At 44.2% G+C, this 11,030-nt stretch overlaps 1 non-coding gene across 1 annotated transcript; it reads right to left on the bottom strand.

Moving 5' to 3' along the window:
• Window positions 1–3,984: 3,984 nt before the first annotated feature.
• TRNAS-GGA (transfer RNA serine (anticodon GGA)) lies at window positions 3,985–4,055 on the bottom strand. The gene has a single exon. It is a non-coding gene; the product is annotated as a tRNA-Ser (tRNA).
• Between the last annotated feature and the right edge of the window lie 6,975 nt (window positions 4,056–11,030).

The following is an 11,030-nucleotide window of genomic DNA, read 5'->3' as shown; positions in this document are numbered from 1 at the left end:
TTTCTGTTCAGCCTCGGTGCACAGAGAGCCAAGATTTTGGCATCACTAGTACCATCCATCAAACAGCATGACATTTCCCTCTTGTGTGTTTCTAGGTGTTCTCAGAGGAGGTGGGTGGATGTGTCACATGCGAGCCAGCTTCCATATGCAGCATGGAAGTCAACTGCACCAGCTCTAGTCCTGTTTCCTCCCTGTGTCTCTGCTGCTTGGCCACTCCCAGCCCTGGTGCATCATGCTGTTGACAGAGCCAGTGGCCTGCCCACTATTCACCACCAATGATGCTGGAAACTCAGCTTCTCTGAACACTGCTGCCAAATCGAATCTTGGAGACGGAGTTTTGGATGAAGTAGGAAAGCATAGTGTTGAGTCCTCTCCAAGGCCGCAGGTGTGAGGCCTTGCACCAAGGCCACAGAAGCAGAGCCCAGAACAAAGGTCACCTCTGAAGCTGACTGAGCCCCATTGTAGCTGTTGCCAAAAGCCTCCCTGATCATCACTAACAGGCTTCCTGACTCCAAATTAGGTAAAAATGCCACCTTGGTACTCACCCTATAATAGCACCCTAACCAATCATCTGACTCTTTGCTACCTTGTGGAGTATAGCCCACCAACCTTCTCTGTCCATGGGATTTTCCAGGCAAGAATACTGGAGTGGTTGTCATTTCCTTCTCCAGGGGATCCTCCCAACCCAGGGACTGAACCCAGGTCTCCTTCATTGTAGGCAGATGCTTTAACTTCTGAGTCACTAGGGAAGCCCAACCAATCATCTAATGCCAGTCTTCCAGCAGGAACATTCTTTGTCTTGAGGCTCTGAAAACTGGCTACTAACCCACAAAAACCGTCGACTCTCCCTGGCCTGTCAGGAGTTGTTGGCCCACTGCCTCAAAGCACCCGTATTATCTCTGCTCTTTGTTCTTAATTAACTCACTCCTTTCCACAATACTCCATGTCTAGAAATTCTTTTCCAACTGGCGTTCGGACTCGTCAACAGATAGCTTTATTGCTTTACCAGGCAAAGAGGGGCACAGTGGGCTCCTGTCCTTAAAAACTATGCGTCCCAACTCAGGGGACTTTGGTGAGGAGTTTTATGGCAATGGTTCAAGAGTGGGGTTGCTGATAAGATTAGAGGGTGTGCAGGGTCCCAGGTGATCAGTCTCCTAATCTTTTTTTTTTAATTATGTATTTATTTATTTGTGGCTGAAATGGGTCTTCGTGGCTTTCTCTTTTTCTGCACTGGGCTTTCTCTTGTTGTGGCGAGTGGACGCTACTCCTCTTTGCAATCCGTGGGCTTCTCCTGCTGCTGAACACAGGCTCTAGGCGCACGGGCTTCAGTAGTTGCGGCACACAGGCTCTGGGCTTGTGGCTGGCTGGCCCTAGAACTCTCGGGCTTCAGTAGTTTCAGTGCTCGGGCTTAGTTGCTCCACTGCACGTGGAATCCTCCCAGACCAGGGATCCAGCACTTCGCCCCTGCATTGCCTGGGGGATTCTTCTCCGCTGTGCCACCAGGAAAGTCTCGGTCTCCTCATCTTGATGAGCTTCTCTGGTCCCCTGAATCTTGCCTCAGATGGTTTCTTGGCTGCTCCTCCTTTAATTAGCAGCTGTTGGAATATGCCCTTTGGAACTAAGGGAAGGTCACAGAGGTGGGAGTATTGCCTTCAAGATACAGAGGACAAAAGAAAAAGGCCTCCATGCCTGGGAGTCCTTATTGCCAAATTCAGACTTAAATAGAAGAAAGTAGGGAAAACCACTTGACCATTCAGGTATGACCTAAATCAAATCCCTTGTGATTATACAGTGGAAGTGAGAAATAGATTTAAGGGACTAGATCTGATAGACAGACTGCCTGATGAACTATGGTTGAAGGTTGGTGACATTGTACAGGAGACAGGGATCAAGACCATCCTCATGGAAAAGAAATGCAAAAAAGCAAAATGGCTGTCTGAGGAGGCCTTACAAATAGCTGTGAAAAGAAGAGAAGCAAAAAGCAAAGGAGAAAAGGAAAGATATAAGCATCTGAATGCAGAGTTCCAAAGAATAGCAAGGAGAGATAAGAAAGCCTTCCTCAGCGATCAATGCAAAGAAATAGAGGAAAACAACAGAATGGGAAAGACTAGAGATCTCTTCAAGAAAATTAGAGATACCAAGGGAACATTTCATGCAAAGATGGGCTCGATAAAGGACAGAAATGGTATGGACCTAACAGAAGCAGAAGATATTAAGAAGAGGTGGCAAGAATACACAGGAGAACTGTACAAAAAAGATCTTCACGACCCAGATAGTCACGATGGTGTGATCACTCACCTAGAGCCAGACATCCTGGAATGGGAAGTTAAGTGGGCTGAAGGAAGCATCACTATGAACAAAGCTAGTGGAGGTGATGGAATTCCAGTGGAGCTATTTCAAATCCTGAAAGATGATGCTGTGAAAGTGCTGCAATCAATATGCCAGCAAATTTGGAAAACTCAACAGTGGCCACAGAACTGGAAAAGTTCAGTTTTCATTCCAATCCCAAAGAAAGGCAATGCCAAAGAATGCTCAAACTACCACACAATTGCACTCGTCTCACACGCTAGTAAAGTAATGCTCAAAATTCTTTAAGCCAGGCTTCAGTGATAGGTGAACCATGAACTTCCAGATGTTCAAGCTGGTTTTAGAAAAGGCAGAGGAACCAGAGATCAAATTGCCAACATCTGCTGCATCATCGAAAACGCAAGAGAGTTCCAGAAAAACATCTATTTCTGCCTTATTGACTATGCCAAAGCCTTTGACTGTGTGAATAACATTAAACTGTGGAAAATTCTGCAAGAGATGGGAATACCAGACCACCTGACCTGCCTCTTGAGAAACCTATATGCAGTTCAGGAAGAAACAGTTAGAACTGGACATGGAACAACAGACTGGTTCCAAATAGGAAAAGGAATACGTCAAGGCTGTGTATTGTCACCCTGCTTATTTAACCTCTGTGCAGAGTACATCATGAGAAACGCTGGGCTGGAAGAAGCACAAGCTGGAATCAAGAATGCTAGGAGAAATATCAATAACTTCCGATATGCAGATGACACCACCCTTATGGCAGAAGGTGAAGAGGAACTCAAAAGCCTCTTGATGAAAGAGAAAGAGGAGAGTGAAAAAGTTGGCTTAAAGCTCAACATTCAGAAAACGAAGATCATGGCATCTGGTCCCATCACTTCATGGCAAATAGATGGGGAAACAGTGTCAGACTTTATTTTTGGGGGGCTCCAAAATCACTGTAGATGGTGATTGCAGCCATGAAATTAAAAGACACTTACTCCTTGGAAGGAAAGTTATGACCAACCTAGATAGCATATTAAAAAGCAGAGATATTACTTTGCCAACAAAGGTCCATCTAGTCAAGGCTATGGTTTTTCCAGTGGTCATGTATGGATGTGAGAGTTGGACTGTGAAGAAAGCTGAGTTCCGAAGAATTGATACTTTTGAACTGTGGTGTTGGAGAAGACTCTTGAGAGTCCCTTGGACTGCAAGGAGTTCCAACCAGTCCATCCTGAAGGAGATCAGTCCTGGGTGTTCATTGAAAGGACTGATGCTAAAGCTGAAACTCCAATACTTTGGCCACCTCATGTGAAGAGTTGACTCATTGGAAAAGACCCTGATGCTGGGAGGGATTGGGGGCAGGAGGAGAAGGGGACGACAGAGGATGAGATGGTTGGATGGCATCACCAACTCGATGGATGTGAGTTTGAGTGGACTCAGGGAGTTGGTGATGGAAAGGGAGGCCTGGCGTTCTGCGATTCATGGGATTGCAAAGAGTTGGACACAACTGAGTGACTGAACTGAACTGAACTGATGCTGCCTTTGACTGCTTAAGTAGTGAAATTGAAAGTGAAGTCACTCAGTCATGTCAGACTCTTTATATCCCATGGACTGTAGCCTACCAGGCTCCTCCCTCCATGGGATTCTCCAGGCAAGAGTACTGGAGTGGGTTGCCATTTCCTTCTCCAGGGGATCTTCCCGACCCAGGGATCGAACCTGGTCTCCTGCATTCCAGGCAGATGCTTTAACCTCTGAGCCAGCAGGGAAGCCACCATGACTGCTTAAGCTTGTCAACAAATATTAATCAGTTCATCTAAGAAATAAATGGAAGATTTTATTTGAGCTAACCAGAGGTTTATAAATCTGAGAGACAGCCTTTCCAAAAGCTCTAAGGACTGTTCTACCCATAAGAGGTCAAAGCACAGATAAGTAGGTTTTTGAGACAGAGGGCCATACAGGAAATTACACGTTATTGACAGTTTACACAATCCACATCTACACACACACAAAGGAAGCAGTGGGTCATGGGTCCCATGACCCCTTACAAGGTTAAGAAAGAAGGTTATCTCCTAAGAAGTTATGACTCATGATGAGATTAAGAGGGAATGTTATCTCCTAAGGATGTCTGGTTAATGCAGGAACTTTAATAGAAGGGTTAAACTGTTTTATTATGGTTGTTACCTATTTAGGTACACACCATGAATCTATGTCCTTTGGCTGATTTTTCATATGTGGGTATTATTGAGGTTTTCCTATTGAATTGCAAGACTGTTTTTGATATTAAAGTGTTTTTCCCACAGTGCCTGCTGCCTCTTCATTTTTTGAACACATATTTGATTCACAGATACTTGAAGAATAGTGTAGTAAAATCAACCACTTTCTTCACAATTTCTCCCATTATTTTTATGTTTACCAGGGTTCTCTTTGTTTCTTTGTAATTTTTCTAAACACTGTTTTGAATTTTTATGTACTAAAACCCAAGGGCATTCTCCTTTACAGGTTTTCTTCTTGCTGTTAAGCTCAAAAAGGCTTTCCTCTTCCCAAGGATCTGATAAAATAATCACACACCTTTTTTCATAGTTCTTTTGCGATTTTCATCTTATGATTAACTCTTCTTGACTAAATTAAAATGAATAATATTTTATTATAAAAATAACATTTGTGACAAAATACAATGTCTGTATATGCGTCTACAACGTGATACTTAGGAAAGATATAAATGGCATATAATCCCAATCATGAGATTATTCAAACACTCCTTTAGCATTGTCTATTAAAGAGCATATATTAATTTTTTAATAATTCATTTGGTGCTTCTTAATGCCCCAGCTTAAAGTTCAATATTTTTTTTAAATTAAATAATTAATTTACTTTTGGCTGTGCTGGATCTTCACTGCTGCATAAGGGCTTAGCACCAGCTTTTTCTAGTTGCAGTGGGTAGGATTCTCACTGCTGTGGCTTCTCTTATTGTGGAGCACAGGTCCTAGAGTGAGGGCTTCAGTAGTTGTGGGAAGCAGGCTTAGTTGCCTGCATGTGGAATCTTTCTGGACCAGGAGTCAAACCATTGTCTCCTGCATTGACAGGCAGATTCTTAAGCAGTGGACCACCAGGGCAGTCCCTCAATATTTTGGTCTTGATAGATAAAACCCTTCTTAAGTTTGGTTCTGTGGTATAATAAGAAATATATTTGATGTTTGTCCCCAGTTCTAGCACAAAGCTCCTAAAACCTTTGGAATTTCCTGAGTCATAGGGATGGCTTTTGTTATTCCTAAGGAGCATGTTTTAAAGGAGGCACCCTAGATAGCCTTGGAGTGGGGTTCATTGCCCGAAAGACCAAGTAGTTAAATGGCTGGAACCTTCAGCCCCACCCACTGACCTCTGGGAAGGGAAGTGGAAAGGGGCTGAAAATTAAACTTTATAAAAACTCTTGGACAATGAGATTTGAAGAGTTTCTGGGTTGCAAGATCAGGATTGTTTCAGACCTTGATCTATGTACTTCTTCACCTGGATGTTCATCTGTATCTTTTTCTCTTTTGAGGATTTTTTTTTAACATTTATTTTTGCTTATTTATTTATTTACTTGGCTGCACTGGGTCTTAGTCACAGCACACAGGATCTTCCATCTTTGTTGAGGCATGAGAGCTCTTTAGTTGGGGCAAGGAAACTCCAAACTCTAAGTTGTGGCATGTGGGATCTAGTTCCCTCACCAGGGATCAAACCTGGGCCCCCTGTATTGGGATTGTGGAGTCTTAGCCACTGGACCAGGAAAATTTATGTTCATAAACTTCAAAAAATGTGAATCTCTCTGTTGCACACCTGAAGCATGCATGCATGCTAAGTTGCTTCAGTCGTGTCTGTATCCTCCCCCCCCCCCAAGGCTCCTCTGTCCATGGGATTCTCCAGGCAAGAATACTGGAGGTGGGTGCTACGCCCTCCTCCAGGGGAACTTCCCGACCCAGGGATCAAACTCCCCATCTCATGCAGCTCCTGCACTGCAGGCAGATTCTTCACTGCTGAGTTATTAGGGAAGCCCACACCTGAAACGTATATAATATTGTAAATCAACTACACCTCAATAAAAAATAAACATACTGGTAAAAACAGTAAATGTTTTCTGAGTCCTGTGAGCCACTCTAGCAAATTAATTGAACGTGAGGGAGGGGCCAGGGAACCTCCAATTTATAGCCAGTTCATGAGATGTTCAAGTGACAACGTGGACTTGTGATTGCTGTGTGAAGCAGGGTGTGTGAAGTGTGAAGTCTCTCATGAGACTGAGCCCTTAACTTGTGGGATTTGGCGCTGTCTCCAGGAACACGGTGTAAGAACTGAATTAAATTTGTAGGACACTCAGTCAAAGTCTGCTGAAGACCGGAAAACTGCGTGGTGGTATTGGGAAAAACACATCAGAAGTCCCTTCTTACTTCTCCCACTTCTAGATAAGCCTGCACCTGTTTTCCCCCTACTTATGCTCCCTGATACTCCAAGTCCTTTAAAGATGCTTATCCTTTCCCCTGGTGCAGGGTTTTTCAGGCTTGGCACAATTGACATTTGGGGCCAGACAGCCGTAGGGGCTGTCCTGGCACTATAAGATGTTAGCAGCAGCCCTGGCCTCTACCTACTAGATGCCCCTCCCCAACCCCGCCAAGTTCCAACAACCAAAAATGTCTCTAAGCATTGCCTAATGTCTGGGGAGGGTCAGGGAGGGGGTGTTACCCACTGATGAGAACCACTGTTCTATAGTGACCTTCCTCCTAAGGATCTCCCCTGCCTATTTTATGCTTACTTAACCCCTGAGATTGGGGTCAAGCCTTATCTCTGCCTAAACTTGTTCTTTGACCTCCCCAAGTAAATAAGGTACATCACATCCCCACGAACAGGTTGCAATCTCTTTCTTTCTTTCATTAAACTATCTTTTGGAGGTCAACTCCCACACTGGACTATTAGCTCCCCAAGTGTCTACATCTTCCAATCATGGTGCATGAAGAGGGCTTGTAGACTGTATGGTAATTAGTGCTTTAGCCTCTCAGTTGTGTCTGACTCTTTGAGATTCCATGGACTGTAGCCTGCCATGCTCCTCTGCCTATAGAATTCTCCAGGCAAGAATACTGGAGTGGGTAGCCATTTCCTACTCCAGGGGATCTTCCCAACAAAAGGATTGAACCTGGGTCTCCTACATTGCAGGTGGATTCCTTACCAACTGAGCCAGAGTGCTGTCAGCATAGAATGTACATAAAAGTCCTATCCTACGCACAGCCCCTCTGAAATGTCATCTCTCTGTACACAGGAAGTGGGACATTGGAAGTTCCTGGGCCCCAAGGATGGGTACATTGGCCAGACTCAGGGTCCCCAAATTAAAACCTTACATCTCTACATGTTATCCTCTTGAGAATGTCATGCTGTGGGGATCATAAATTATGTCCAGTCACTACCAATAGCCACGCTTACTCAGCTCCCGCAACAGATCAGGGAGTAATGGGCTTTCCCTCCACCCTTGGGTGACAAGAAAGAGATTGTCAGCCAGTCAACGAGTGGAAAAACACCCAGGGCTCCTTTTTTTTTTTTCTTTTAATTTTTTAGCTCCACCATGTGGCATGCAGTATCTTAGTTCCCTAACCAGGGATCAAACCCTCACTACTTACAGTGGAAACGAGGAGTCTTAACCACTCAGCGCATTTTTTTTTTTTTTTTTTTTGAAGTACGGAGATTTACAATGCCGTGTTAGTTTCAGGTGTACAGCAAAGTAATTCAGTTTTTTTTACATATTTTCTTCAGATCCTTTTCCATTATAGGTTGTTACAAGATACTGAATACAGTTACTATGCTCTACAGTAGATCCTTGTTGTTTATTTGATATACAGTAGTATATACTTGGGAGAAGGCAATAGCATCCCACTCCAGTACTCTTGCCTGGAAAATCCCATGGACGGAGGAGCCTGCTAGGCTGCAGTCCATGGGGTCGTGAAGAGTTGGACACGACTGAGCGACTTGACTTTCACTTCTCACTTTCATGCATTGGAGAAGGAAATGGCAGCCCACTCCAGTGTTCTTGCCTGGAGAATCCCAGGGACGGGGGAGCCTGGTGGGCTGCCATCTATGGGGTCGCACAGAGTCGGACACGACTGAAGCGACTTAGCAGCAGCAGCCGTGTATATATTTGCAAATCCCTACTCCTAATGTATCCCTCCACCTTCCCTTCCCCTTTGGTAACCATAACTATGTTTTCTATGTTTGAATCACATCCTTTATAAGCAGGGCAATGAAATCTTGTTACTACAAGCTTAGTGCAGCGGTATTTCCTGAAGTCAGATGTTATCAAACATCCAGAGACATTCCTTTCTGTGTCTGGTGCCAGGAACCACCTGGACCTCATGCCAGGTCTGGGCTTCCAGAAAGTTGACAATGGTGCTTTGTGGGAGGCAAATCTTTCCCAGCATCAGGGTCTTTTCCAATGGGTCAGTTCTTTGCATCAGGTGGCCCAAGTATTGGAGCTTCAGCTTCAGCATCAGTCCTACAGCATCAGGAGGGCTACAGGCTTATCTGCTCAAAGATACCAACCTCCTGCCGCCTGTGCTGAATGAGTAAATGACTTAGCCCATCTGAGCTGCTGTAACAAAATACCATGGACTTATAAACATTAGAAGCTTATTTCTCACAGTTCTGGAGGTTGGGGAATCCAAGGTTAGGGTGCCTACAGATTCTGGGTCTAGTGACGACTCCCATCCTAGCTCACAGACAGCTGTCTTTTCCCTGTATCCTCACATGGCTGAAAGGGCAAGGGAGCTCTCTGGGATTTCTTTTAAAGGACACTAAGCAGAGACATCACTTTAACAACAAAATCCAAAGCTATGGTTTTTCAAATAGTCAAGTATGGATGTCAGAGTTGGACCGTAAAGAAGGCTGAGTGCCGAAGAATTGACGCTTCCGAACTGTGGTGTTAGAGAGGACTCTTGAGAATCCCTTGGACTGCAAGGAAATCAAACCAGTCAATCCTAGAGGAAATCAACCCTGAAAATTCACTGGAAGGACTGATACTGAAGCTGAAGCTCCAATACTTTGGCCACCTGATGCAAAGAGCTGACTCACTGGAAAAGACCCTGATGCTAGGAAAGATTGAGAGCAGGAGGAGAAGGGGGCAACAAAGGAAGAAATAGTTGGATGGCCTCACCAACTCAATGGACATGAGTTTGAGCAAATTTTGGGAGATAGTGAAGGACAGGGAAGCCTGGCATGCTGCAGTTCATGGGGCAGCAAAGAATCAGACAAGATTTAGCAACTGAACAACAATCCCATTCATGAGGGCTCCACCCTCACAACCTAATCGCCTCCCAAAGACATCACCTGCTATCATCATATTGGGGGTTAGACTTTTAACACATAAATTTGAGATGGGCGGAGGACATAAATATTCCATCTATTGGTTGGTAATCATCACATCCCCAACACCCAGAGAGCAATCTGCATATGCTTCTTAAGTTCCAGTACAAGAAACATTTCCTCAAGTTAATAAAAAATATCTTTTTCTTTTTTGCTATTACTGAAAACCTGAATACTTTTTCTGAATGGGCAAAAGTGATCTTAGTGGGACTTCCCTGGTGGTCCAGTGATTAAGACTCTAAGGTTTCATTGCAGGGGTTCAGGTTCAATCCCTGATAAGGGAATTAAGATCCCACAAGCCTCATGGTGCAGCCCAAAAACAAAAAACAGAATGGAAAAATAGAAGACAAAAACAGGTATTGACAAGTTTTTTTTTTCCTTTCTGTTTTCATTTGTGTATGAATTTTTAATTAAAAAAAAACAGGGACATAAAGCATTCATGCAAATCAAAATATTCAATGACCAATTCTATAATAATAATAAGTATACTAGTTAAGTATTTTCTAGATCATGCCAGCATTTGGATTTTTAAGACTGGTACTTAGGCCTCCTTGATGGTCCAGTGATTAAGCCACAGGCTTCCCCTGTGGCTCAGCTGGTAAAGAATCAGCCTGCAATGCAGGAGACCTGGGTATGATCCCTGGACTGGGAAGATCTGCTGGAGAAGGGAAAGGCTGCTGCTGCTGCTGCTAAGTCGCTTCAGTCGTGTCCAACTCTTCACGACCCCATGGACTGCAGCCTACTAGGCTCCTCCGTCCATGGGATTTTCCAGGCAAGAGTACTGGAGTGGGGTGCCATTGCCTTCTACCAGGGAAAGGCTACCCACTCCAGTATTCTGGCCTGGAGAATTCCATGGACTGTATAGTCCATGGGGTCGCAGAGAGTCAGACATGACTGAGCGATTTTCACTTTGATCCCGTCTGCCGTGGGGGAACTAAGCCATGTGCCATAACTGCTGAGCCTGAGCTCTAGAGCCTGGGTGTCATGGCTACTGATGCATGTGCACCTAGAGCCCGTGCTTGGTACCGTGAGAAGCCACCACAACGAGAAGCCCACGCAATACAAATGAAGAGTAGTCCCAGCTTGCCACAACCGGACAAAGCCTGTCCACAGGAACTAAGACCCCGCACAGCCAAAAATAAAATAAAATAAATAAGTCTTTTAAAAAATATTTTAAAAGACTGGTACTTTTCTTTCACTTCTTTCTGTCTTCTTTTCTTTCCTTCTTTCCCTTCTACCTTTTTAGTAGAAGATGACATTTATCTGAGTTTTGAGATATAGCACACAATTTCATTGCTTCACAGTATCCACTCTTACTCTATGACATTAGAGGTATATCCATGAAAATGTCTGAAAAGCATTAATAC

This window comes from Bos mutus, chromosome 25, assembly GCF_027580195.1.
Source record: "Bos mutus isolate GX-2022 chromosome 25, NWIPB_WYAK_1.1, whole genome shotgun sequence".
Taxonomy (NCBI): Eukaryota; Metazoa; Chordata; class Mammalia; order Artiodactyla; family Bovidae; genus Bos; species Bos mutus.
This window is presented reverse-complemented; position numbering and strand designations above follow the sequence as displayed.